The sequence below is a fragment of the Giraffa tippelskirchi genome, chromosome 8 (assembly GCF_054371585.1).
Source record: "Giraffa tippelskirchi isolate mGirTip1 chromosome 8, T2T-mGirTip1v1.2.pri, whole genome shotgun sequence".
Taxonomy (NCBI): Eukaryota; Metazoa; Chordata; class Mammalia; order Artiodactyla; family Giraffidae; genus Giraffa; species Giraffa tippelskirchi.
Genome location: NC_137282.1, coordinates 73262260 through 73288041, shown reverse-complemented (window position 1 = coordinate 73288041; position 25782 = coordinate 73262260). Strand labels below are relative to the sequence as shown.

The 25782-nt window shown below is 52.1% G+C and overlaps 1 protein-coding gene across 4 annotated transcripts in view; it reads right to left on the bottom strand.

Moving 5' to 3' along the window:
- DLGAP2 (DLG associated protein 2) overlaps positions 1–24430 on the bottom strand; it is a 118320-nt gene extending 93890 nt beyond the window's left edge. For 2 of the 4 annotated variants that reach the window (XM_081524190.1, XM_081524192.1), the window contains exons 1-2: positions 24163–24430; positions 21665–21730 (exon numbers count right to left, since the gene is read on the bottom strand). The gene's annotated coding sequence lies outside the window, so the exon portion shown is untranslated. Of the gene's footprint in view, positions 1–21664; positions 21731–23813; positions 23850–24162 lie in introns of those variants that run through there. The other 2 variants (XM_081524191.1, XM_081524193.1) reach the window with 2 other exon arrangements.
- Between the last annotated feature and the right edge of the window lie 1352 nt (positions 24431–25782).

The window sequence follows — 25782 nt, the reverse complement described above, 5'->3', positions numbered from 1 at the left end:
GAACTGGCACTTGACAAAATCCAACGCCGCTGCATGATAAAAACACTCAGAAAGCTGGGGATGAAGGCGACTTCCTCAACACGACAGAGGCAATTATGAACAACCCACATTCTCACTGGTGGAAGACTGAAAGCTATACCCCTAAGACCTGGAACAAGACAAGGCCACCCACTTTTGCTGCTGGAAGTTCTAGCCAGAGCAATCAGACAAGAAAAAGGAGGAAAAAGGCATTCAAATTAGAAAGGGAGACGTAAAGCTATCTCTGCTCACGGATGACACGCCCCTACACATGGACAATCTCACATCGCTTTGGAAAGCTCTTCAAAAGGTTAAACACAGAGCAACCGTGTGACCCAGGAATTCAAATCTGAGGTGGTGCACAGCCCCGAGAAATAAGAGTGGATCCTCTCAAAAACCTGTACATGAATGTTCACAGCAGCATTGTTCATAGTAGTTTAAAAAAAGGAAACAATCCAAATGCCCATCAAACAGATGTACAGAAGTGGTTATGTTCATCCAAGTGGAATATTGTTCTCCAATGAAAGCCAGTTAAGTGTGGGGACGTGTGACAGCGTGGGTGGACCTTCAAGACACTGTGTTAGTGGAAGGGGCTGTCACAGAGGACCACGTATTACATGATTCCACCATATAAACTGTGCAGAAGAGGCGAAAGAAACGGAAATGGCTCTCGGGGGCTGGGGTGGAGGAAGGGGTGACCCCCAGGGTGGTGAAAATGTTCTAACAGTGACGGCAGCAGTAGTATCACATATCTATAAATATAAAACACTGAATTGTACATTTTAATAGTGTACAGTATGGTAGGTGACTTATATCCCCATAAATCTCATAAATTAATATATACGGCAGAAGAAAAAAACACAAAATTGAATATATACAAAGATCATTTTAAAAACTTTGCTTCATGTGTTTAGAACTCAGTAAAAGGCCTGTTCAGTAAGGTTTAGGAAACCAGTGCTTGCTTATTCTAAAGGTCCTCTTTCCCCAGGGCAGGACGGGCGTGAACGAGGCTGCATCCCCCCACTGACTTGACTGCCTTGTGGCTCGGGGCTGGTCTGGGGTCCACCCTGCACAGCTCAGGGCCAGTCTGGGGTCCGCCCCACACAGCTCAGAACCCACACAGCTCAGAACCCACACAGCTTGGGGTTGGTCTGCGGTCCACCCCACATAGCTTGGGGCTGGTCTGGGGTCCACCCTGCACAGCTCAGGGCCGGTCTGGGGTGCACTGATGGTCACGTTTCTCCTTTTGCTCCTTCATTTCTGAAAGTTCTCTGGTCATGATTTTGAGTTTGCATTTACATTTCATCAGTATATTTTACATGTTTTTGTTATTCACACTTTGCATTCTTATAAAACGAGATGAGGTATGAATTAGTGAATCAATGAACTTTAAGTGGTTCGATAACATTACCTGAAGTTACACAGTAAAGGGTTGAGAGCTGCTTAACTGCCTGCCAGATGAGGATGGGCCGCATGAGCGTGCTCGGGCTGTGCTGGGTCCAGAACCTTGCTCACTCACAGGGAGCACTGTGGGCCTCCTCTCAGATGACAGAGGTTTAAATCCTGAAGGCAGAACCTAGTTTCTGGAGGCAGGGGTTACAGCATCTTGTGGATCTCGGTAGGAAACACACGTGAGGGAGTAGCCCTCGCCTGTGGTTGGGGGGCAGGGAGGGTCGCAGCGTCTCCATCTCCATGGCACAGCGGGCCCCCAGGAAAGGCCTTCTTTCCTTGTAAAGAGCTTTATCTCATTGTGTGCGAGCCTTACAGAAATCAGCACAGGGACTGAGACCAACGGAATATGCTTTTCACTCGCCTGCCAGTCCCCTCTGGTCCCCAGGCAACCTGGGGTCGTGGAGAGCGCAGTTTTGGCGGTGAAAGGAGGGCACAGCCTTTCCGAGACAGCGCCGTCTGGGGAGGAAGCGCACTGTGGACCTGACAGGCTCTGAGCGTGCTGCAGAGCCTTTCCTTAGTGAAGAAGAGAGAAACAGAAGGCACAGCTCAGCTCAGAACCAGGAAGGAGAGGAAGCGGGGAGCAGAGAGGAGGGTGCAGGCAGGAGGGGGGCTCTCACTCCTCTGGGAGCCCGCGGGGCTGAGCTGTCTGTCCCACGGAGGTTCCCCAGGTTGGGCCCAGGTTCCCCAGAGGCGGGGCAGCTCTCTTCCCTCTGAGACCCCGTTCCCAGTGCTGTCCCAGCACTCCCCCTTGGACTGGGCCCCACCGGCCTGCAGACCCCTGCAGTGTTCCCTGCCTGCGCCATCTGAGCCCAGTTGGCCCTCCTCGGAACCGGCCTCAGCTGCAACGTCCATCGCATCCAACCTCCCTCACCCCAGAGCCACATGCCAGCACCCACAGGGCACCGGCTCTGGCCGGGGGCCAGCCCGCTCTGAGCAGCTGCATGGGAAATGCTAACACAGCCTCCGAGGCCAAGAGGACCGTGCGCAGCTGGCAGGGCATCGGGATGAGATGGACTGGGCAGTGAAGGAGGGTCAGGGCGTCTGAGTCATCACCCACTGCCGACATCTGGCAAACCACAGCTCAAAGAAGTCGGTGGCCCCAGGTTAAATCACCCACAAGCCCCGCTCTGCAGACCTCCCTGCTCTGCCCTTTGCGTCCCTCACTCGGCCCCCCGCCATCTCATCCAGGACAGCGCTCACTGGTCCCTCGCCTGCTCTCGGTGCCAGGGGCCCTGAGCTGACACTCACAAAAGGCTTAACTCTGGAGATGGATGGGCTGGGGTGCAAGCTGCCCAGGTGCCACGGCTGTCACGTCCCGGCAGGACCCCAGCCTGCCTGGGTGTAGACGCAGCTACTCACACGTGCCGTCTACAGCCTGGCTGCCTTCTGGCTTCCCTGCCTCCTGGAGGAACAGCCCACCTCCCAGCCGCTCTGTCCACTCACAGTCTGAGTCGGGGCCCTGGGACAAGACGGAGTGGGCGTGTGCTGCCTGCAGCGCCTGTGGGTGTCTGGACCCCCGGGTGCACCAGCAGGGGCATCCAGGGGCGCCACGTGAATGCCTCAGAAGCAGCTCTCATGCTGCACCACGGCCGCCTCGTGCTGGTGGACGAAAACATCACTTCGTACAATCACGTCAAGGAAGAGCACAACCCCTGTGCACTGCTTCCAGTAAAACCACATCCACCACCTGTTCTTCCAATGATGCACCTTTGGACAAGACCCCGAGGCACAGCTGCCTGCCTGTGTGTGACCGGCCCTAAACCCTGCTTCCCGCATCCTTCAGAGGGTGGGGCCTGAGGGAGGCTCCTGGTCTATCGTAGCCTGAGGCCAAGCCAGCGCATTCCAGTCGTGAATGATGGAGACAATGAACCACACTTTTTCTCGGAGATCTGAAGTCCAGACAGTTGGAGACAAGAGTTCATCAGTGCAGCAGCAGAGAAATGGGGGTGTCCCAGTGGCTCTGTGGGGGGACCGAGGCCCCAAGGCATGATGTCCAGAGCAGCAGGACTTCACCTGCACTGCCCTCCTCCTGGAAGGATGCTTGGGCCTCTTGTCACCAGCAGCGGGGCTCGTGCTGACAGGACCTGACCCCTGAGCCCTGTGACCCCTGTCACCAGCAGTGGGGCTCCTGCTGACAGGACCTGACCCCTGACCCCGTGACCCCTGTCACCAGCAGTGGGGCTCCTGCTGACAGGACCTGACCCCTGACCCCGTGACCCCTGTCACCAGCAGTGGGGCTCCTGCTGACAGGACCTGACCCCTGACCCCCGTGACTCCCATCACCAGCAGTGGGGCTCGTGATGAGAGGACCTGACCCCTGAGTCCCCCGACCCCTGTCACCAGCAGCGGGGCTTGTGCTGAGAGGACCTGACCTCTGACCCCTGTGACCCATCACCAGCAGCGGGGCTCGTGCTGAGAGGACCTGACCTCTGAGCCCCGTGACCCCTGTCACCAGCAGCGGGGCTTGTGCTGACAGGACTCTGACCCCTGTGACCTCTGCAGCCAACTCTCTTTCTGAAGGTAACTTGGGGCAGCTATTTCCTGCATAAAGGGCTTTGTAGAGGGGACACTTGGGGATGAATACTGTGCCTCGTGAAAACAGAAGCCCACAGCCATCCTTCAAATCAAACTGACCAAAAGCAGGGTTTCACACGTTCGAACCACAATCTCAGCTAGTATTGCAGGTAGACTTTACTATCTGAGCCACCATGGAAGTCCAACAGCTGGCACTTGCATCTTTACGACTCTTCAGGTTTGCTCCACTGGGTCTCCTGCACGGCGCGGATTTCTCCACACACACCCCCTGCTGATTTAACTCGCGCCTTTGGTCGGCAGTTTCAATTAATAATTTGCAACACAGGCAAGCAGCTTATGTTGTTACTCCCACTGACTTCACATATGTCAAAGTTCTACCTTAGAAGAATAATTGCACATACATGTTTTTTGAAAGGACAATATAAACACGAGGAGTTTTGTGATTCTAAACTCAGGCGCTGTGCTTCCCTGGTGGCTCAGTGAGAAACAATCTGCTTGCTAACACAGGAGACACAGGGTTGATCCCTGAACCGGGAAGATCCCACATGCCCAGGAGCGACCAAGTCCATGCACCACAACTAGTGAGCCTGTGCTCTGGAGCCCAGGAAACGCAGCTAGAGAAGCTTACACATCACAGCTAGAGAAGAGCCTGCACACCACAGCTAGAGGGGAGCCCGTGCAACACAGCTAGAGAGGAGCCCGGGCACCACAGCTAGAGAGGAGCCCACACAGCACAGCCAGAGAGGAGCCTGCCCAGCACAGCCAGAGAGGAGCCCGGGCACCACAGCTAGAGAGGAGCCCAAACACCACAGCCAGAGGAGCCCACACAGCACAGCCAGAGAGGAGCCCAGGCACCACAGCTAGAGAGGAGCCTGCCCAGCACAGCCAGAGGAGCCCACACAGCACAGCCAGAGAGGAGCCCAGGCACCACAGCTAGAGAGGAGCCCGCCCAGCACAGCTAGAGAGGAGCCCGGGTACCATAGCTAGAGAGGGGCCCAGGCACCACAGCTAGAGAGGAGGCCGGGCACCACAGCTAGAGAGGAGCCTGCCCAGCACAGCCAGAGAGGAGCCCGGGCACCACAGCTAGAGAGGAGCCTGAACACCACAGCTAGAGAGGAGCCCACACAGCACAGCCAGAGAGGAGCCTGCCCAGCACAGCCAGAGAGGAGCCCGGGCACCACAGCTAGAGAGGAGCCCTGGCACCACAGCTAGAGAGGAGCCCGAACACCACAGCCAGAGGATCCCACACAGCACAGCCAGAGAGGAGCCCAGGCACCACAGCTAGAGAGGAGCCTGCCCAGCACAGCCAGAGAGGAGCCCGCCCAGCACAGCTAGAGAGGAGCCCGGGCACCATAGCTAGAGAGGGGCCCAGGCATCACAGCTAGAGAGGAGGCCGGGCACCACAGCTAGAGAGGAGCCCACCCAGCACAGCCAGAGAGGAGCCCGCCCAGCACAACTAGAGAGGAGCCCGGGCACCACAGCCAGACAGGAGTCCGCACAGCACAGCCAGAGAGGAGCCCGCCCAGAACAGCCAGAGAGGAGCCCGGGCACCACAGCTAGAGAGGAGCCCGGGCACCACAGCCAGAGGAGCCCGCCCAGCACAGCCAGAGAGGAGCCCAGGCACCACAGCTAGAGAGGAGCCCGCCCAGCATAGCTAGAGGGGAGCCCCCACAGCCAAAAATAAACCAATAATAAAATTGTCACAAAAATAAACTCAGGTGCCGAACTCTTAAGCTACTTTCTAGAATTTCATCACATGTTTGATCAAGCATTTATGGACAGCAACACGCTGGTAATCAAATTGTACTTAATTGCCAAATGACTTCTTATTTATCGATTAAATAAATAGCTTTTAGACAGATCCTATTCTTCACTAAAAACAATGGCTTCCAAAGCACAGAAAAAAAGCAATTGCTGTCAGTTGTAAATCCAATCCCTTACTCATGAAGCTGAAAGTCATTTCTGACTCTTTATTAGAAAACACGCCTATGAAACACGTGCAGCTTCGCAAAAGTAATTATATTTGTCTTCCAAGTCTCTTTCTCCTTGAATTCCTTCAATACAGACTCCTTAATTTAAATCAATCTCTCCTTTTACATAGTTTTTTGATAATTACCTTATATTTCTGCCTTGACAAATATTTATAGCCTGTCAGAAATGTCTGTTGCCAATTCCCAATGTATGTGTCAGAATCCAGCAAAAAGAATGCTTGTTTTAAAATATTTGATTTTTGACGATTATCTCATAAGCAATTTTGAAATAAGAATTCATGGTAAATTTTAAGGTAGTGTTGATGATCACCTTAAAAGACTCAACTTATAAGCTTGAAGTTTTATGTAAATTAAATTCACTATAAGATTTTACATGATGGAAACTCATAGTGGAATCCCAGGTACAAACACTGTAATTTAAAATCCACACTCTGCATCAGAAAGTAGCCAGGACAGGATTCATTTATCCCAAATGGTGCTGGCAATTTCTAGGAGCAGACCAATCTTCTGCTAAATCAAAAGATTCAGGAGGCAGCACCAACATGGATTCAGGCCATTAGCTCATTTTTTCCCCAGGATCAATGACTACAACTGGAGATTCATTAATGGAGCCTTTCTTTGCAGCAGGATGTCTCATGTGAGAAGCTTAGAGAAGGCCCCTGCAGCTGAGTGATTTCTCTGGAAATAATTTACACTCGAGAAGAGGAAGAAGTGGAACACACGGGTGTAGGTGGGCAGGGCCTGAACCCAGGACCCCGGCAGGTGTGTGTCTCTGCTCTATGTTCTGTGAGACTGGGTTTCCTTCCTACAAAGATCTGTTTTCAGAAGCTTTGAGTAGAACTGAACCTTCTTTTACTTTGTTATAAGTTGGAGAGAAAGGTGTGTCTACAAACCAGCCACTCCTTTCTACTCATTTAGAAAATAAATTAAAAAAATTGAAGTTAAGATATTTCTGTACGTTTCTATACATCGAATAGGTGTATTAATGATTAAAACCAGGTCTTGTGGCCAGGAAGCGGCAAACGTGAATCCTTCACTACATGAGGGTGTTTGTGAATTAGTGTGACCTTCTGGGACATAAATGAGGCAGAATCTTTGAAGCCAGAAGAACATTTATACCCAGAGCCAGGGAAGCAGACGTGCAGCATTCTAGAGAAGGAACAGTCTTAGGTGATGATGTCATTTATGCCCAAGGATGTGTCCCGTGATATTAGAAAGTCTGTCTCAAGTTTGCTTGTTTATTTAAATGCTGACATGTTCCAGTAGGATTTGATTTAGTTTTACAAATAGAAAGGAGAAAGGGAAGTAAAATTAAAAAGTTTTAACAGGAAGCAAGAGAGAAGAGGATGGGCAAGGTGCTGGGGCTGGGTGGGGGGTCTCCCACTCCGCAGCCCCTGCCAGCTCGGCTCTGGCAGTGCGCTGACGGCCCTCCCAGGAGTGGGGAGAAGTGCCCCATTCTGCTGCCTGTGTGCGGGGGACGCATCTGGAAGGGAGGGTCCTCAGGGAGGGGAGGGTCCTCAGAGAGGCCAAGCAGAATGTGACGGTGTCCTGAGAAGAGGAGACCAGGACACAGGCAGGTGTGGAGGGGCGACCACAGAGGAGGGCACTGTCCAAACGGCTTGGAGACGGGCCTTGGGGCTGCCCCGTGGCACCTCCATCTCCATGTCCAGCCTCCAGGACGGGGAGGAAGAAACGCATGTGCCCTGGTCCTGGTGCCCGCCCTGGTCCTGGTGCCCACTCTGGTCCTGGTGCCTGCCCTGATCTGCAGTGCCCACCCTGTTCCTGGTGCCCACCCTGGTCCTGGTGCCTGCTCTGGTCCATGGTGCCCATCGTGGTTCGTGGTGCCTGCCTGCCCTGATCTGCGGTTCCCACCCTGGTCCTGGTGCCCGCCCTGGTCCTGGTGCCCATCCTGATCCGCGGTGCCCGCCCTAGTCCGTGCTGCCTCCGTGTGGCCGCCTGAGTCTCCGAGGTGGAGTGTTAGGCTCAGTACTCTCAGAGGCACAGCTTAGGGAGAAGCTGGTGCCTCTCTGCCTGACCTGGCAGTGTGAGCCCAGGGCCCGCCCCAGGCTGTGCCCAGGCTCTGCGGAGGCGGCCTGCAGAGACCCGCAGCTGCTCATGGAAGCCAGGCTCTGGCCCAGCCTCAGGGCTCCAGGCCAGTGTGGCCCTGCTGCCTAGAGGCTCCCCACCCTGGACAGTCCCCTCAGCCGCTGCTGGGAGGATCCCTGCCCACCCTGTAGCACACAGATGACACCCCCTGGGCCAGCGAACCGTCCCGGAGACGAGGCAGCTTCTGTAGCCCCCACAGCCCAACTTCCCTCTCCTCAACCCTGAACAGGAGGAGACCTGACTCCGCCTCCGGGGTCTGCAGCCTGGGCCCAGGTTTCCCACGACGTGGTGCCATCTGTAGGAACCACTCAGGACACGACTCCTCCTGAGCCGTGAGAGGAAGCCAGCTCCTGACTGAATGCGTACAACTGAACTGTTTCATTCAGTTGATTTAGTCAAGAGATTTCTTTCAAATCCCTAAGTTCATGAGGTGCTGAGAGAGGTTGGCACGGACACACGCTCGGGATCTCATCTTTCATCAAAGGGCAGACGCGGGTGCTCAGGAGCCACGTGTCCCTCCTGCTGGAACCGACCAGGCGTGGTGCGGAGGCCCTGGAGCACCAGGCATCGAGTCCCGCCCCGTGGGGTCCGGGTGCCCCCAGAACTCTTGGAGCTGCCGTGCTCCGAGCAGCCTGGATTCTGCCTTGGGATCCTGAAGAGCGGGTCCGGTACCCCATGTCCTTGCATCTTCTGCAGGTGGTTCCGCAGCCCCGTCGCGGGTCTGTTGTGGAATCCCCAGGATGGTCCAGAGACCCTGCGGGTGCCGTGCTGGGTGGGGGCCGCCAGCGGCTGAGTCTGTGTAGTCTGAGGCTGCAGGCCAGTGATGCTGCTGACGACCAGTTCCACTCTCCCGATGGGTGGGAAAGCACAGAGGCAGTGATGCCACCTGACTGTCCCACTGATGGGTTGTGTCTTAATGTTCTTGGGTCCCTGAGAGCCTGGGGAGACTGCACCCTCCCCCAGCTCGTTCTGTGAGAGGCCTCTACGGGGGGACGGTGAGGTGACCCCTCAAGGTTGTCCTGCTGGTCTCTGGCACAGCCTGGATGCCAGCAACGCTCACTCCTTGGACAGCCGTCTTCCCCTCGCCTCTGCCTCTGGATCCCGCACAGTTATCGTAAAGACAGAGGAGAAAGTGCAAAGCTGTACCCTTCTCAGACTGCAGAGCTAGTCTTCGGTGTTTTGTTCCAAAATTTGTCACATCGTATTTTTTCACACAAGACTACAGGAAGGATAAATGATCGTTGTTTGATAGTTAATATGATTTATTTGTTTGGGAAACGTTTAATGCCATATAACCTGAAAGTTTTTGAATTATTATCCAGAATAGGTAATTTCCATCTCCTCATTCTGCTTGCTGATTTTTCTCCTTTCTGCCCAAACAGAAGCCTCTGCACTGCACTGCCATGTTCTGCCAGCTGCTTACCCTAATGACAGCCACACACGGAAGGTATTCATACCCCCGTACTGATGGGGAGACCTCCTGGGGATGAGAAGTGTGCTGGTGGCCACAAACTCCGAGCCCAGGGCCTGTGTTCTTAGCACCTGGTGTGAACTTCCTACGTGTTTACTGGCCAAACCAAAGGAAGGTCCCCGAGATTACTGTCCTGAAGTCTGACTCTCTTGACCTGCTCCTGGGTCCACCAACAGAATGCGGCCAACCTTCTCTGTGTCCCGTTGACCCCCGTCACTCGAGGCTGGGGAGAGGTAGGGACTGAGACACACCAATGGAACACCATCTCTGGGAAAAAGGAACCTCTCTGTCGCTGGAGACACCACACTAGCAAAACTCTTTATGATGGAGGAGTCGAGAAGGGACATGGTGAATGACTGAGTTCCACGACCACCAGCACTGCCCTGTCCTGAGTGCTCAGCGTTCACTGCATGCGGCGATTTCCCCCCAAACCATGGAGGGGGGTTTGCACACACTGACGACTCTGACCAAGCGAGACTGATTCCAAGTACGCAAGATTGGTTCAAAATTTAAAAATCAATTTTGTAATCCCCACATCAGCAAGTTAAAAAAGAAAAATCACATGATCATATCAATAGATGCAAAAAAAGCACCTGATAAAGTCCAACCCCCATTTACAATAAAAACTCTCAGTAAACTATGAACAGAAGGGGACTTCAACTCGATAAAAAACACGACTGGAAACCTACTGTTAATACCACTTAATGGTGAGGAACCAGATGTTTTCCAGCTAAACTGGGAACAAAGTAAGGATGACCCTCACGACATCATACTGGAAGTCTCAGCTAATGTGACGAGACCAAAAAAGAGGAAATAAAAAGTATACAGATAGGGAAGGAAGAAATAAAATCCTTGTTGTTTGCAAATGACATGATTTTCCATGTAGAAAATCCCAAAGAATCAATTAAAAAATTCCTGGAAATAACATGTGATTACAACAAGGTTGCAGAATACAAGGTTAACATTGAAAAGTTAACTGCTGTCTTGCATACTAGCAAAGAGCAACAGGATTTTTGAAATTAAAAATGCAAAGCCATTTATACCGGCAACAATAAATGAAATAATAGTGTAAGTCTAATAAAAGGTATACAAGATCTATATGAGGAAAACTACAGAGTTGTGATGAAAGAAACCAAAGAACATCTAAATAAACGAACAGCTATTTCATGTATATTGATTTGTTGTTGTTCATTCGCTAAGTTGTGTCCATATCTTTGCGACGCCATGGACTGCAGCATGCCAGGCTTCCTTGTCCTTCACCATCTCCCGGAGCTTGCTCAAAGTCATGTCCATTGAGTCAGTGATGCCATCCAACTATCTCATCCTCTGTTGTCTGCTTCTCCTACTGCCTTCAATCTTTCCCAGCATCAGGATATTTTCCAGTGAGTCAGTTCTTCACATCAGGTGGCCGAAATACTGGAGTTTCAGCTTTAGCATCAGTCCTTCCAATGAATATTCAGAACTGATTTACTTCAGGATGGACTGGTTGGATCTTCTTGCAGTTCGAGGGACTCTCAAGAGTCTTCTCCAGCACCGCAGTTTGAAAGCATCAATTCTTTGGTGCTCAGCTGTCTTTCTGGTCCAGTTCTCACATCCATACGTGACTACTGGAAAAACCATAGCTTTCACTAGATGGACCTTTGTCGGTAAAGTAATGTCTCTGCTTTTTAATATGCTGTCCAGGTTTATCATAGTTGTGTATATTATAGGAAGACTCAATATTGCCACAATATCAGTTCCTCACTACTGGGCAATCCCATTCAGAATAACACTTGGATTACAAAGTGTATAAGGAGAGGCAGGAGACCCAGAAGAGCCACGCAATACTGAAGGGGAGAGAAAAGTCAGAGGGCCGGCTGTCTGACTGCAGGACTCACTACCAAGCTACAGTCCTTAAGACAGCACGGGGTTGGGAAAGAACAGACACATGGGTCAGTGGAATAGAACGGAGAGCCGAGAGTCAGACCACATGAGTATAGTCACTGATCTGAGGAGGAACAGGAAATTCAATGGAGAAAGACTAGGTTTTGCTTTTTTTAAAAACAAATGGTCCTAGAACAACTAGATATTCAGATGTAAGAAAGAAAAAAAGAATCTGGATACAGACCTTAAATCGTTCATAAACATTAACAGAAAACAGACTGTACACCCACATATTTATCTTATGTTTATCTTAGATCGTGGGGCTCGGAAATATGAACTAGATTCCACTGGGCCACAGTGCAGACAGCTGCCGGGCTGGCCCCCCCTGGGCGGGGGCTCTGGGCAGCCGGCTCCTGCCTTCTCTGGCGCTAAGGCCGACCCCCGCGTGGGCCAGGGCTCCTGCACCTTAACAGCCGAGGGGAGTCCGTCTCACTCTGCCCTCGCCTTCTGTCCCGAGGACACCCTCGGCTGCACAGTGGCGGCCTGCGGGCCAGAAGAGGACACCTTGCACAGATATTCTCATTTCTGACTAATTGAGGATGCTAGCAGCAAAGAATCCACCTGCCAATGCAGGCAGATGTAACAGATGTGGGTTCAGTCCCTGGGTCGGGAAGAGCCCCTGGAGGAGAGCTCAGCAACGCACTCCAGTATTCTTGTCTGGAGAATCCCACGGACAGAGGAGCCTGGTGGGCCACAGTCCGCAGGGTGACAAGAGTTGGACATGACTGAAGTGACTTAGTACGCAGGCACATGGACATCTTTGTCCCACCCGACTCTGCTTCCGCGCCCCCTCCAAGTCCACCTGGACCCCGGCCCCACGCTTCCCCCGACCGCTCAGCAGGGGCCTTCTCCGCAGGGGGCGCCCGAGTGTGCTCAGCCTGAAGAACCAAGCATTTTCAGAAAACATGCAGGGTTATTGGCATCTTTTTTCTTCCAGATCTAAACAGCCATTTTTACGTGGTAGGGTTTAGTGCCCCCTTGATGGGGTGTGGCTGGCTGGATCTCCGCCTCTGCAGGGTTGGACAGCGTGCTGCTTATCATGGTGTGAGCCTGGGCGGGGCTGGGAGACGGTCCCTGACCCCTCGGCACGGTTCTGTCACTTCCCTTTGGCTCTGTGATTACTGACTAAAGAGTGCACCTTCTAGTTTGGAGGACTGGAGCGTAATCAGTAGCTTTAACTGAAGAAGGCTGTGGTTCCCGCCAGGCTGTGCCGGCAAAGCTCGGGAGACTCCCCACTGTTTCTGGGCTCAGAAGCTCTGTCTCCTCGTCAGTTTCCAGCCTGCATCTGTCTTTGGGGGGCAGGCGTATGATGGGTGGTGAGAGGCTGGTGCGTGCACAGACCGCAGGTGCTGGTGACGGCCAGGGCCCCCGTGACAGTACAGCACCTCTTTCGTCTCTCCCTCCTCTCGCCGCACTGGAGGACACGGGGCTGCCTCTGTGCAGGGACCGCACGCCGGTGGGGCCACGTGGACCCTCCTGTCCCCTCCCCTACGCCCCTGAGATGAGAGTGTGTAAACTTAGAGCAACTTGGCTACACGCTCACCTCCCAGGCCAGAGCCAGGGTCATGGGGAAGCCAGATCAGAAACTTGGGTGCCAACTTTCCTTTAGAAAATGTTATTAATAACTTACACGCAGTTTGTCTCATGAGTCTTCAGACGAATGAGTAAAAGTTACTAGTGTTTCCTGGTCTCGGCTTCATGGACGTGGCAGTGAGCTAGTGTGCACAAGCTAGTGTGCATGGGCATCCGCAATCAGCTGCAGTCCGCAGAACTTTCAGCAAAGACAGCTGCTTGACAAGACCAACTGGTGCATTGTTTTTAATTATTAACAACACTGAGTGTGGGTGTTTTCCTGTTTGGTTTACTGTGAGGTTTGGCTTCACTTAATAAGAGTATACAGTGAAGCTTGAGGGAAACCTGAGAATTTGGGGCTCTAATTTTCTAAAAATTGGAGCATCTGTACCTAGAGCCAGACACTCTGGAATGTGAAGTCAAGTGGGCCTTAGAAAGCATCACTACGAACAAAGCTAGTGGAGGTGATGGAATTCCAGTTGAGCTACTTCAAATCCTGAAAGATGATGCTGCGAAAATGCTGCACTCGATATGCCAGCAAATTTGGAAAACTCAGCAGTGGCCACAGGACTGGAAAATGTCAGTTTTTATTCCAATCCCAAAGAAAGGCAATGCCAAAGAATTCTCAAACTACTGCACAACTGCACTCATCTCACATGCTAGTAAAATAATGCTTAAAATTCTCCAAGCCAGGCTTCAGAAATACGTGAACTGTGAAATTCCAGATGTTTAAGCTGGTTTTAGAAAAGGCAGAGGAACCAGAGATCAAACTGCCAACATCCGATGGATCATCGAAAAAGCAAAAGAATTCCAGAAAAACATCTATTTCTGCTTTATTGACTATGCCAAAGCCTTTAACTGTGTGGATCACAATAAACTGTGGAACATTCTGAAAGAGATGGGAATACCAGACCACCTGACCTGCCTCTTGAGGAACCTGTATGCAGGTCAGGAAGCAACAGTTAGAACTGGACATGGAACAACAGACTGGTTCCAAATAGGAAAAGGAGTACGTCAAGACTGTATATTGTCACCCTGCTTATTTAACTTATATGCAGAGTACATCATGAGAAATGCTGGCTGGATGAAGCACAAGCTGGAATCAAGACTGCCAGGAGAAATATCAATAACCTCAGATATGCAGATGACACAACCCTTATGGCAGAAAGTGAAGAAGAACTAAAGAGCCTCTTGATGAAAGTGAAAGAGGAGAGTGAAAAAGTTGGCTTAAAGCTCAACGTTCAGAAAACTAACATCATGGCATCCGGTCCCATCACTTCATGGCAGATAGATGGGGAAACAGTGGCTGACTTTATTTTTCAGGGCTCCAAAACCACTGCAGATGGTGATTGCAGCCATGAAATTAAAAGACGCTTACTCCTTGGAAGGAAAGTTATGACCAAACTAGATAGCATATTAAAAAGCAGAGACATTACTTTGCCAACAAAGGTCCATCTAGTCAAGCCTATGGTTTTTCCAGTGATCATGTATGGATGTGAGAGTTGGACTATAAAGAAAGCTGAGCGCCGAAGAATTGATGCTTTTGAACTGTGGTGTTGGAGAAGACTCTTGAGAGTCCCTTGGACTGCAAGGAGATCCAATCAATCCATCCTAAAGGAGATCAATCCTGGGTGTTCATTGAAGGACTGATGTTGAAGCTGAAACTCCAATACTTTGGCCACCTCATGCAAGGAGTTGACTCATTGGAAAAGACCCTAATGCTGGGTAGGATTGGGGGCAGGAGGAGAAGGGGACGACAGAGGATGAGATGGTTGGATGGCATCACTGACTCGATGGACATGGGTTTGGGTAGACTCTGGGAGTTGGTGATGGACAGAGAGGCCTGGCGTGCTGTAATTCATGGGGTCGCAAAGAGTCGGACATGACTGAGCGACTGGACTGAACTGAACTGATCTGGGTGGACTCAGGGAGTTGGTGATGGACAGGGAGTCCTGGCATGCTGCAATTCATGGGGTCGCAAAGAGTCGGACACGACTGAACGACTGATCTGAACTGATTGTAAAGTATCTGGGCATTAAGGTTCAAGGAAGAACAGCCAAACACACCTGGCTGGAGCAAATATCCTTTAACCTCCATCCCTAATACCTCTGGTAATTTAACCACAATTTGCAGAAAGAGTGATCTTATGCTTAGGAAATTGTATGAAATAAGTAACTTTGATTATACTGTCAGGATAAGTGTAAATACAATTCCTGGGTTATTTTTAGTTTATAGGGCATTGTTATATTTAACATTTCTATGTATTGGGTCATATTCTTGTCCTGTGGTGTAACTGCTTTCTGCAGTTTGCACAAGGAGTTCCATTGTGGTCTCTCTGCCTAGGGCCCCCTCTGCTGCCTGGGAGCCTTGGGGTGGGGCAGGGGCCCCAGCTTTCATCCTGCCGCCGAGGTGATGTGGGTGGGTCTCGGGGCATGGACTCACAGAGGCTTCTGCACATTGATAGTTACAAGTTTAATGCTAATCACAGCTAACATTTATTTTTTAATCAGATTTATGATTTGGGAAAGCTAGTGCTGACATAAAAGGTGCATGCTTTTTGTTCTACTTTGATAAGACGGAGCATAACATTTCTCTTTTAAATTACTAAACACACTTTGGGGTCCAACTCGGTCCACATGGCACGGTCATAGACGATACAGCCGCCATCCTGAGGACCTCACCGGTGGAAACCCTTTTCAGCTCCATTCCCTGGTGATGATAGGAATGCTTGTACATAGCAATGGCTTTCAGCTGAATTAAGTTGCGGCCTGGAGGGCACTTTCTGGTTGAGAAGCTGGAGCAAACATGGAGATACATCCAAGTCTTGACAGCAACTGAGCAAGCAGATGAAGCACCCCGTCACGTGCATCTGTTGGTTCTGTGTCTAGGCGTAACTTATTCTCAACCACAGAACAGCTCAAGTTCAGGTGCCAAATCCACGTTTGCCTTTTGTTTATAAACTGGATACACTGGACGGGATGTAGGATATTTTGGTTTCTTGGAGAAGGAAGATACAAAGGGTAGAACGATTCCACGCTGGTTCAGCTCAGATTCAGAGTGGCTACTTTTTCATCAGTGACCTAGGACAATCACTGACCTCTGTGGGCTTCAGTCCCCACACAGGTGTCCTGAGGATGCCGTGGGGTTTGGCTCACTGGACGAGGTGCCCATCAGCAGCAGGAAGCTCTGCAGGGGTCCTTGGAGACACCTAAGCCCCCTTCCCTTTCCTTTTTTTATTCCGTTCCTTGGATTGCTATTTGCCAGGGCTTCCCTGGCAATTCCCAGGTAATGAACCTGCCTTGCAATGCAGGAGATACGGGTTCGATCCCTGGGTGGGGAAGGTCCCATGGAGGAGGGAATGGCAATCCACTCCAGTATTCTTGCCTGGAGAATCCCATGGACAGAGGAGCCTGGTGGGCTACAGTCCATGGGGTTGCAAAGAGTTGGACATAACTTAGTGACTAAGCAACAACAACAACAACGGAAGAGTAGGACAAGACTGAGTGAGAACGCACACCAGCCACCGTCTCACTCTTGACGCCAACAAGGAAAATGGGGCGTGACAACCACTGAATATTGGTGAAACTTCTCACAGCCCCAGTGCATTTGCTCCTGCTAATTTTCACAAACTATAGAGCTCCTCCAGAAGCCTGGCCTCACCCCCGTCAGCTGACCGCTCACTTCCACTCATTTTCTACGTCTGGACGCCAGTCTTCACAAGCGCTATCCCCAAACAGATCAGAACACCGCCCCGTTTCTAACTAAGCGTCTGTCCACGTGACAAGACAGACACACGTCTGGGTGACTTCTGACTCGGGTCTGAATCGATGTGTGCTTCTGAGTCACAGGCAGTTGAAGAGGCAAACCCTTACACACACGCAAATCCTCAAAATCAAAAAGCAGTCTTGGAATCCCCCCTTTCAGTGTTTGCAGATGAGGTTAGGAGCCATGGAGGTCGATTTCTAGAATAACTCGGAGGAAGCCAGACCTCTGTCAGGGAGCCGGGACCCATCTTCCAAGTTCAGAGGCGACCCGGTGCCCACGCAGCCCTTCCTGTCTGTACCCCCGAGCCCTGGAAAGGGGCCTGTCCCAAGGCACAGGCCCCTTGGCCCCTCGGCTCTCAGGAATTTGGCTGCAGGAACAGCCTTGTAGCTCCTCCGTGTCTCAGACGGTCTTGTCCCTGAGACGGTGACGGAAGCCGCCCTCCTCAGCACGCTCTCCGGCCCCAGGTCTGCAGGATTTCAGAGAATGCTGTCAGTGTCCCTCGCGGGACTGAGTTCGTTTCTCTTGTACACACAGCGATGATGCGCTGGCTTCTTTCCGACTCCTCCTCGGCCACATGACGGCCGCTGAGTCAGGCATCCCACCGGTCACGCGTGGTGGCCCGCTCTTCAGGGCAGAAAACCCTGAGCGACTGTTGTGTGAAAGAAGGAAGTCTGCTGTGGACCGAATGCCTGTGTTCCCTCAAATCCATGTGTCGAAGCCCTAGCTACAAAGTCGTGGTGTCAGGAGGGGGGCCTTTGGGAGGTGATGAGGTCACGGGGGTGGGAGGACCAGCGCCCTGACCCCAGAGACCCCCAAGAGCCCCCAGCCTCGCCTCCACGGGAGGACACAGTGACCAGGGCCCTCTGTGAGCAGCAAGTGGGTCGTCACCGACGCCGCCTCTGCCTGCACTCTGCCCTGACCTCCAGCCTCCAGAGCTGGAGAAATAAATGCCCGCTCTTTACAAGCCCCCAGTCTGTGGCACTTTTTTTTTTTTTTAACAGCAGCTGAAATGGAGTAAGACAAAGCCACCCACGCAGTCTCGGAGGCGGGAACGAATCGATAAGATTTACTGTTCGAGAAGGGAATTGGCCAGGAAAAGGAGCCATAATTCACCCTGCAGCATCCAGGCTCGGGAACCGTGTAAGTTAAACACTGATGCTCAGGGAAGAGCTCGGGCACATGCTCCAGGAATGCAGATGAAGAAGTGCAGTCTCCTGATTTCCACAGAAACAAGTATTGGTAACTCGAAGACTAATTTTGATTTGTGCAGAATTTAAGTTTTAACATGAAGTTGCCAAATAAAATACATGTTTTGGGCTATCTCCTTGCCAGCTGGCATAAGACCTTTCATTTTCTGCAGCTCGTGACGGGGACCCCAGATGGATGTCACACTCTCCGGGGGTGTGGGGATCCCCTTGAGGGGCTCTGCAGTGGACAGGGGCAAGGGGGGTGCTCTGAGGGGGCAGGACAGAAGGCTGCAGTACGTAGATACCATGTCACCATCCAGACACAAATGTGGTGAGGCACCGTGTCTGCCGTTTCTAGAAACTTCTAGAAATTTACCTGAAGGAATTAAGTGTGGATGCTGCTCAAATTGCGGAGTTACACCTCTATACATACAACAAGGGGCGATTATAAAACGACGCAAAAAGCAGTTCTATAAGGGCAATTCTTTTGAAATGAGTTATGTATCCGATTACTATGAGACAGTCACGCAGTTACATTGTGTGCAGACGTTAACAATGCCACGTAATGTCCTTTATTAAAATATTTTCACAACCTGCACACATCCTGAAGAAGGTTTTAGGTATTGGCAGCTATTATTTTATATTCAGGTATTTTTAAAGTTGCATAGTTTGTCCATTTTCTCTGTGTTTTGTCTCACATAATATCTTCCTAACATTCTTTGATTGATCATTTCGTCCACCTTTTTCTTTTTTCATTTCAGTTTGTAATTGACTTGCCGGTGCAAAATTTGGTTCAACAGAACAGTCCTCATAAATGCTTATAAACCACCAACTCATCACAACCAACTTAAACATAGCATTCATGGGAATGAAGAAAAGCCATTATTAGAAATCACATCTCCTATAAGTGAGCCAATGTCACAAAAACCACTGTCAGGCAATTTAATTTCACTGCATCTGCGAGTCTTCTCTCGAAATGCTTCTTCTGGAAAAAGTGAGTTTTCTCTTCCTTTGTAGTCACTTTGAATATGTGGCATTAATGCACTTTTATCACCGACTTTATATTAATTTCATAGAAACTGCCTTTATCTTCCTGTCTTTCATGGCCATTTTGCCCATCATAACGTTACTTTTCACACACGACACCCTTCAGAGAGCACATCTGAGCCCTGAAATGGCTAAAGGCAAGGAGTGTGGGTCTCATCTCCGAAAAGATGATTTCACTCATCTGTCACTAAAGAAAATTTAAGGGTTTTCAGTGAATGTCACACACCTTTCCTTGAAGCTTTTGAAATTGAGGCCAGTTAAGAAAAACAAGCAGTATCTTGAATGGGACCAGAGGCAGAGCTCCTCCACTGTTTTATGCCTTTAACCTCGACCAGGCAGTTAAACATCTGAGTTTTGTAAACGGTGGTGACTCATTTTGCTGCAACAGCATTCATATCATTAAGTGTTTTAAATTTTAATGCAACATGGTAGAATCAGAGGCTCAGAAGAGCCTTTAAAAACTTGTCCATTTTCACCCTCTTGATTTAGAGATGAGGAAACTGGAAAATCCAGTTTGGAAAATGTCTAACTGACGATGTCTGCCCCCAGTTACTTACCGTGGCAGCACTGGGAGCATAACTCAGAGCTTCTCACCTTCCTTTCTCCCTCTGTTCTCTCCTCCCTCCCTGTCAGGAAACTTCATGGATGATGCTTGCACACCCTTTACGCTGTGTCCCTAACCTGAGGCATGAGGTGGAGTCACGAAGGGACTGCTTACCGACAACAAGCCCACCAGGTGCCTACACGCCCCCAGGTGACGTGGAGCACGAGAGGCGGGCTGCTCGAGACCCCTCGGCCCCGCTCCTGTGGGGATCCCGCTGCCCGGAGCCACAGCCGGTCCAGAGGCCATGTGGCTCTCTCCTGCGTTGGCCCAACAGCTGATGGGGCCTCCGTGGTGACCACGCGTGGGGATGGGGCAACATTCCCAGAGTGACTCTGTGGCCAAGTCACCACATCCTCCAGCTGGTCTCTCCCCAAGTCCTTCGAAGCACGCCTGTTCTGCTCACTGGAGGCGCCGCCCCCCCCCCCCATCCAGACTGCAGAGACGGCTCACTAAGCACCTTCTGTCCCTAACGGTGTGGTGGCTTCTCCCCAACAATGAAAGCCAGGCCCCCGCACTTGGGCTGGGCTGGCCCAGGGGACACAGCACCCCACGCACCAACCCAGAAGGTCAGCTCCTAGGTGGATGCCACCCCTGTGCCAGCCCCACAGGGCTCCCCACCATGGACATGGAGACATAGCCTCAGGGCGCCAAGTCCTGCCACAGAAAAGGGCGGGTGCCATAGATCACAGTCATGATGCTGAGCCATCTCAGACCCAGGACAAACGCAGGTGAGTTACCATCAATGTCTCAGGAGTCACCCTTTCATCCGGAAGCTTCACAGAGTGAAACCAAAACCATCGCGTGTGGGCTCATTCCAACAACACAGCTAGAACTCCTTCTAAAAAGTTTTTACAATAAATAATTGTATTGGCCGATTTCCAGATAGAGAAAGGCTTGGTTAAACTGGCCAGTTGGAAATCAATTTCTACTTCAATTATGGCCGGTAACATACTGTCATTCCTTTAGGACTACCCCTGGTTTCATAATTTTACATTGAAAAGCAAACCTTTTCTGGTTCTAATTTCCTTTAAAAGAAGGAAACAGCTACACACAAAGAAAACACAGCTATACACAAAAGAACTCCTATGATTTCAATATTATTCTTAAAGTCAATCAATGAGAAACATATCACTGGCTAAAGATCGGATACTAATTAAGAAAAATACAAATTTAAACAGAAAGCAGACTTATGATGCAGTAGCCGGCCTCAGCACAGCCACCCGCAGTTGGGCGTGAGAAGCTGAGGAGGTAGCTGCAAGTCCTTCGGGTGAACAACCTCGTTAGGTAGACGGCCAGGAGCCCTGGGCTGTGGAGAGGGCACGTATTCTCAGCTAAGTTTCACGTGGATGCCGTTCAACCATTTGATGCTGAATTTATCCAACACTCCTCATTTCTAGCAGGAGCATTTATCCTATTTTATGTAAGCCCTACTCCATGTCAAACGGTGATGGCCGAGTCTGGCTCCAGCTTTATTGCGTCCATGGCGCATAAAAATAAATTTGCATGTGATTTTAACGAGCACTGGGGAAAACAGAGTATGACAGTAATTTGGAAGCAAGCACATAATTGCACTCAGCATCCAAACCACAGTGGAGCTGGCCTTGCCTGGAGAATTCAGCTGTTTAATGTCAAGTAACAGTTACCTGAAAAAAATGCAAATAAAACAGCTTTTCCCTCCCTCAGATTGACTGAGAGTTTTAGTGAAGGAGGAGGAAAGGAGAGGGGTCTCATTCTACACATGTAGACACATCTCAATTATGTAATGCGGCCTTAAAATTAACAGTAATAACTATGTTAATAATTCTCCGTGATGATCTGGAGCAAATGTGTTCTCACCTAGAGCACCCACAGTGTTTACAAACTGCTATTTAAGAAAAGCTCTCACCACATCTACTTGGTTCTGACTAGGAGCCCCGAGGGCAACTGTACACGTGAAACCCTTTGTGGGCGGGGTGCCAGCAGCCCGAGCAGCGCCTGGCATGGGGTACTCTACCTGGGTCGTCCTCGGCTGGCCCCGGGAAGCTGATGCCAGGCTGGGCCAGGTCCGCGCCCTCCTCCTCTGCAAAGAGAGAGACAGTCACGGTTCAGTGTGGCTCCACGCTCCTCCCCGCAGACTCTCAGCACAAGACGTGCTTCCGCATCTGTGCAGACGCCCCTGACCCGCGCTGGCATCGGGGACCGAAAGCACAGGAGCCGGTGCTTTTCTGACAGCCCTGTGGTGGCAGGCGCGTGTCTGCCCCACACAGGTGCCCGCTCCGGGAGCTGTGCAAGGGGTCTCGGCCACACTGTGGCCTCCTGCAGATTCTCTGCCTGTGGACAGGATTCTGCAAACCCAGCTGCTCAGCCCACGTGGGCTGGTGAGCCCCTGTGAGCCCCGCACGGCCCTGAGGAGGCTCCTCTGTCGTCTGGAAGCCTGGAACTACCCATGGCCTATTCCGCCAAACTGGACACCTGCAGTCACTGTTCCCGTGTGAATACTAGTTCATCTTAGGTCACTTTTGTCCATATCTCATTTCCTTCTGTTGGGAGAACATCTCAGTCCTGGCATTGATTTTCCACTGTCAGCTCTATGGTCAGTGTAGAAATGGACGCTGCATCTTAGCAGGACGTGATGCACAAGGCCTCGGGGGTCATCTCTCCCTGGCCCTCCCTTCCCAAATGGATAGCGAAGCCAAAGAGGTGAAGGGTCTGGCTCTTTGTCCAGCTGGACCTGCAGAGCTGGACCCAGAGATGCCAGTGGCCATCTCAACTGGGCTTGCTCAGTGAGCTGGGTGCCTCCGTCTGCTGGCTGCTCCAGGCTCCTTGCGAGCTGCTGGGCAGCCTAGGGACGTCTGCCCCACGCCAGGGGGGAGTGTGTGCAGATAGCCAGAGATGGGGTGCTTTAGGTAAGCTTCATATATGTACCACCATTTGGGCCCATATTTCTACAAATATGACTCTAAATAGAATTACGTATTCAGACCTGTGTTCATGCAGGTGTCCAACATCCTGGTAATTACATCCTTCTATCGGTCCCAAATACAGTTACACATTACAGTCACAGGAGGATTTGTTTTAGGATTTGTTTTATGATCACCTCACTGACATTTTCACCATCTCCAAACCAGCAAACAGGCAGCGTCCACTTGCAGTGAGTATACAGGACGTTAAGGGATAAGGCGGGAGGTCTGGCTGTGAAAGGTACTCACAGCTGTGATCACATTTCGGGTTAATCATGGTGGTCTTTCATCTTATCGGGTCTCCCAGGCACTGCTTTTAAAGTACAAGGCTTATACGTTTATACATGTCTCATAAATGTCTGTCTGGATTGGGGTAAGTACTTCGCAAGAGAGCTAATTTGAAATACTTCACATAATTTAGTATGCCCCATTTGTAATGGCTAGGAGGAATTTCTGCACATCTGAAGTCCTGTTTTCCTGCTAATAAGCCATCAATGACAAAGCTGGCTGGTCACGTGACCGCATTAAGGATAATATGAAACTGAAGATGCCATGTTTCATTTGTTTAGAAGCATAATGCAATAGGATGTGGAGTGCTAATTAAATACAGTTGCCGTGGAGACCATGTTCACGTGGTCAGTGTTATTAACTTGAAAACCGTCTACATGAGGTGGGTCAGAGAGAATAAAGGAGAATAAAGTGAAACAAGGAACCTTAGATTCAGATCCCATTTGTTCTCCTTAACCACGCACAAGCACATAAACAAAGGGACGTGGTTTACAGTGTGAACTTGAACTATGAGCTGACATCACACGGCGACAAAACGCCCAGCGGATGTGGATGGACAGACGGAGCCCAGCACGGCCCACCCACCCGCGGCCTCCCACCAGGGCAGGTAGGTCTCATCATCGGAGGACGAGGAACAACCTGCAGTGCGCAAAGGGCAGCCCTGGGTCGTGAGGTGAATGTGACCAGTGGCATGTCCCTGCTCCAGTCACGATGAAGGGAGGCTCGGGAAAACCCTCCAGCCACACACGCGGAGCGCGGGCAGAGGGCAAAAGCCTTTGACGCCTCTGCTTCTGGCACTACGACCCGGCCAAGCGGGCTTCCCCTCAGAGCCGCGCTGGTGTCACCAGCGGCTCCAGCCCTGCCTCCCCGCTGGCTTTGTCCCCTCAGCTTACGCCCCATGTTCCCGACACTCACCCCAGCCCAGAGCCCTGACTCGGGCATCGTGCAGCCCACACGCACGGGGCCACCTGAGGGCCGGTGAGGGCGTCCACAATGGGACAGTGGTCCGAGGTGACCCAGCAGAGGGCGCAGGCAGGGCACGGGGCGGGGCGTGGCGGGATGGGGGTGGAGCAGGGGCGGGGCCCGGGGATGGGGGCAGGGCATGGGCGTGGCGTGGCACAGCACAGCACAGGGCGGGGGCGGGGCACGGGGCGGGGCGGGGTGCGGCGGCAGGGGCGGGGCACGGGGGGCGGAGGCGGAGCACGGGGCGGGGCGAGGCACACCCCTCTCACACCCTCCTGAGGGGTCAGGGGTCAGGCCTTACTCGTGTGCTCCAGGCGTCAGGGCATCAGCGCTGCAGGACTGAGGACCAGCGATGGGGTAGCGTCACCGGGGACATGGGGAGGGCAGCAAGCCCACTCCCGGCCTGGCTCCTCGCCCGAGCTCCGCGCACATGGCACTCTCCCTGCCACAGCCAGGCGTCCAACACGGCGGGCGCCCCACTCCGTGTGCGTCCACCAGTCACCACCCACCCTGGGCGTGATCCCGGGACGTGACTGTGAGGCGCCCTTGCAGTCTCGGGAAGTCAGGGCGGAACTCAGGGCTGGGCTTTCCGGCAGGCGGGGTTACCAAGCCACCGGCTCCGAGTGCAGTGTGACTCCCCCGGAGTCCCTGCAGAATCGTGGGTCTGAGGGGTATTTTCAAATGAAGTCTGTAAAGAATTCCCAGGATGAGGAAGGATGCTCTGGGCAGAGTCTGGGAGCCCCGGGGTAAGAGGCGGTGTCGTGGGGTGTCTGCTCCCCTTTCTCCTGCCGCCCTCAGAGCTCCCCTGCAGAGCCCAGAGCGGCTGCGACACGTGCCCTCACCCCCCCCCCCCCGGACATCCCGGGGAGAGCCATGCCTGCATCCCGTTGTGGCTGGAACAACAGGGCACATGAGCTGAGGGCATCAGCACTTGAAGCTTCGCGATTAAATTCAGGTTCCAAGTCCGACTGGGGCCCCCAGACCCTCATCACACCCGCCCGAGTCCGGCTGCGCCCCTGGTCCTCCCTGGGGGTGGGGCCCTCTGATGGGCATGTTTCTCCAGCTCCTCTTCAGCCAAGCCCAGGGCTCCGTCCAGCTCAGCCCACCTGTGCTTCACCCACTGGTCCTTGCTTCTCCTGATCCACCTGGTCCACCCGCACACTTCGAGTTCACTCACACCCCTGGCCCCGCTCAGATCCTCTGCCAGTTACACAAGGTCACTGGCTATCGGGCTCTATGAGGACTGAGCCGCAAGCCCCTGCAGCCGCTGACCTTCAATCTACCCTGAAAGGAGTTCAGGGAGGAGGTGCTCTGTGCTCCAGGAAAACTCATTAACAGGCCTTCAGACAGTTAGATATTTTTAGGAGACTTTATGAACCCAAACTCTTGCCTTGCCCCTTCTTAGAAAAGCACTAAAACCATCAACTAAGAGGTCCGCAGGAGAGCCTCCACCTCGTGTTGGCTTGGCCGCACTGACCCTTTGCCAGGATGGCACATATGCTGACCAGACCCTCAGCTCTTGGAAGTGGCTCGTCAAGCTAGCGGGAGGCTGTGCCTGGGCCACAGTCCTCGGTAATGAACCTGCCCTCACGGCTCTCCAGCTGTGTGCCTTTCCCAGCAGACACCTGCTGACCTCCCCCAGGGCTGCATCTCTGCTGTGCCGTGTGAGGCCGCAAGGCCAGGAGGACTTCTTGGTTCTGCCCCTCCGGGACCCCTCCCTACTGTCTGTCTATTTAGAGATGGGGATGGAGGAGAGTGGGGTCAGGTCAAGGGTTCTGCTGGTGGAAATGTCTCCTGACCGCAAATCCTCCTGATGGACACGGAGCCTTGGAATCAGGATGACGACCTTGGGGGGCCTGGCCGCGTCTCCAGGCATGACAATGCCAGGAGATGCTGGGTGAGTTCAGCTCCTTGAAGGAGC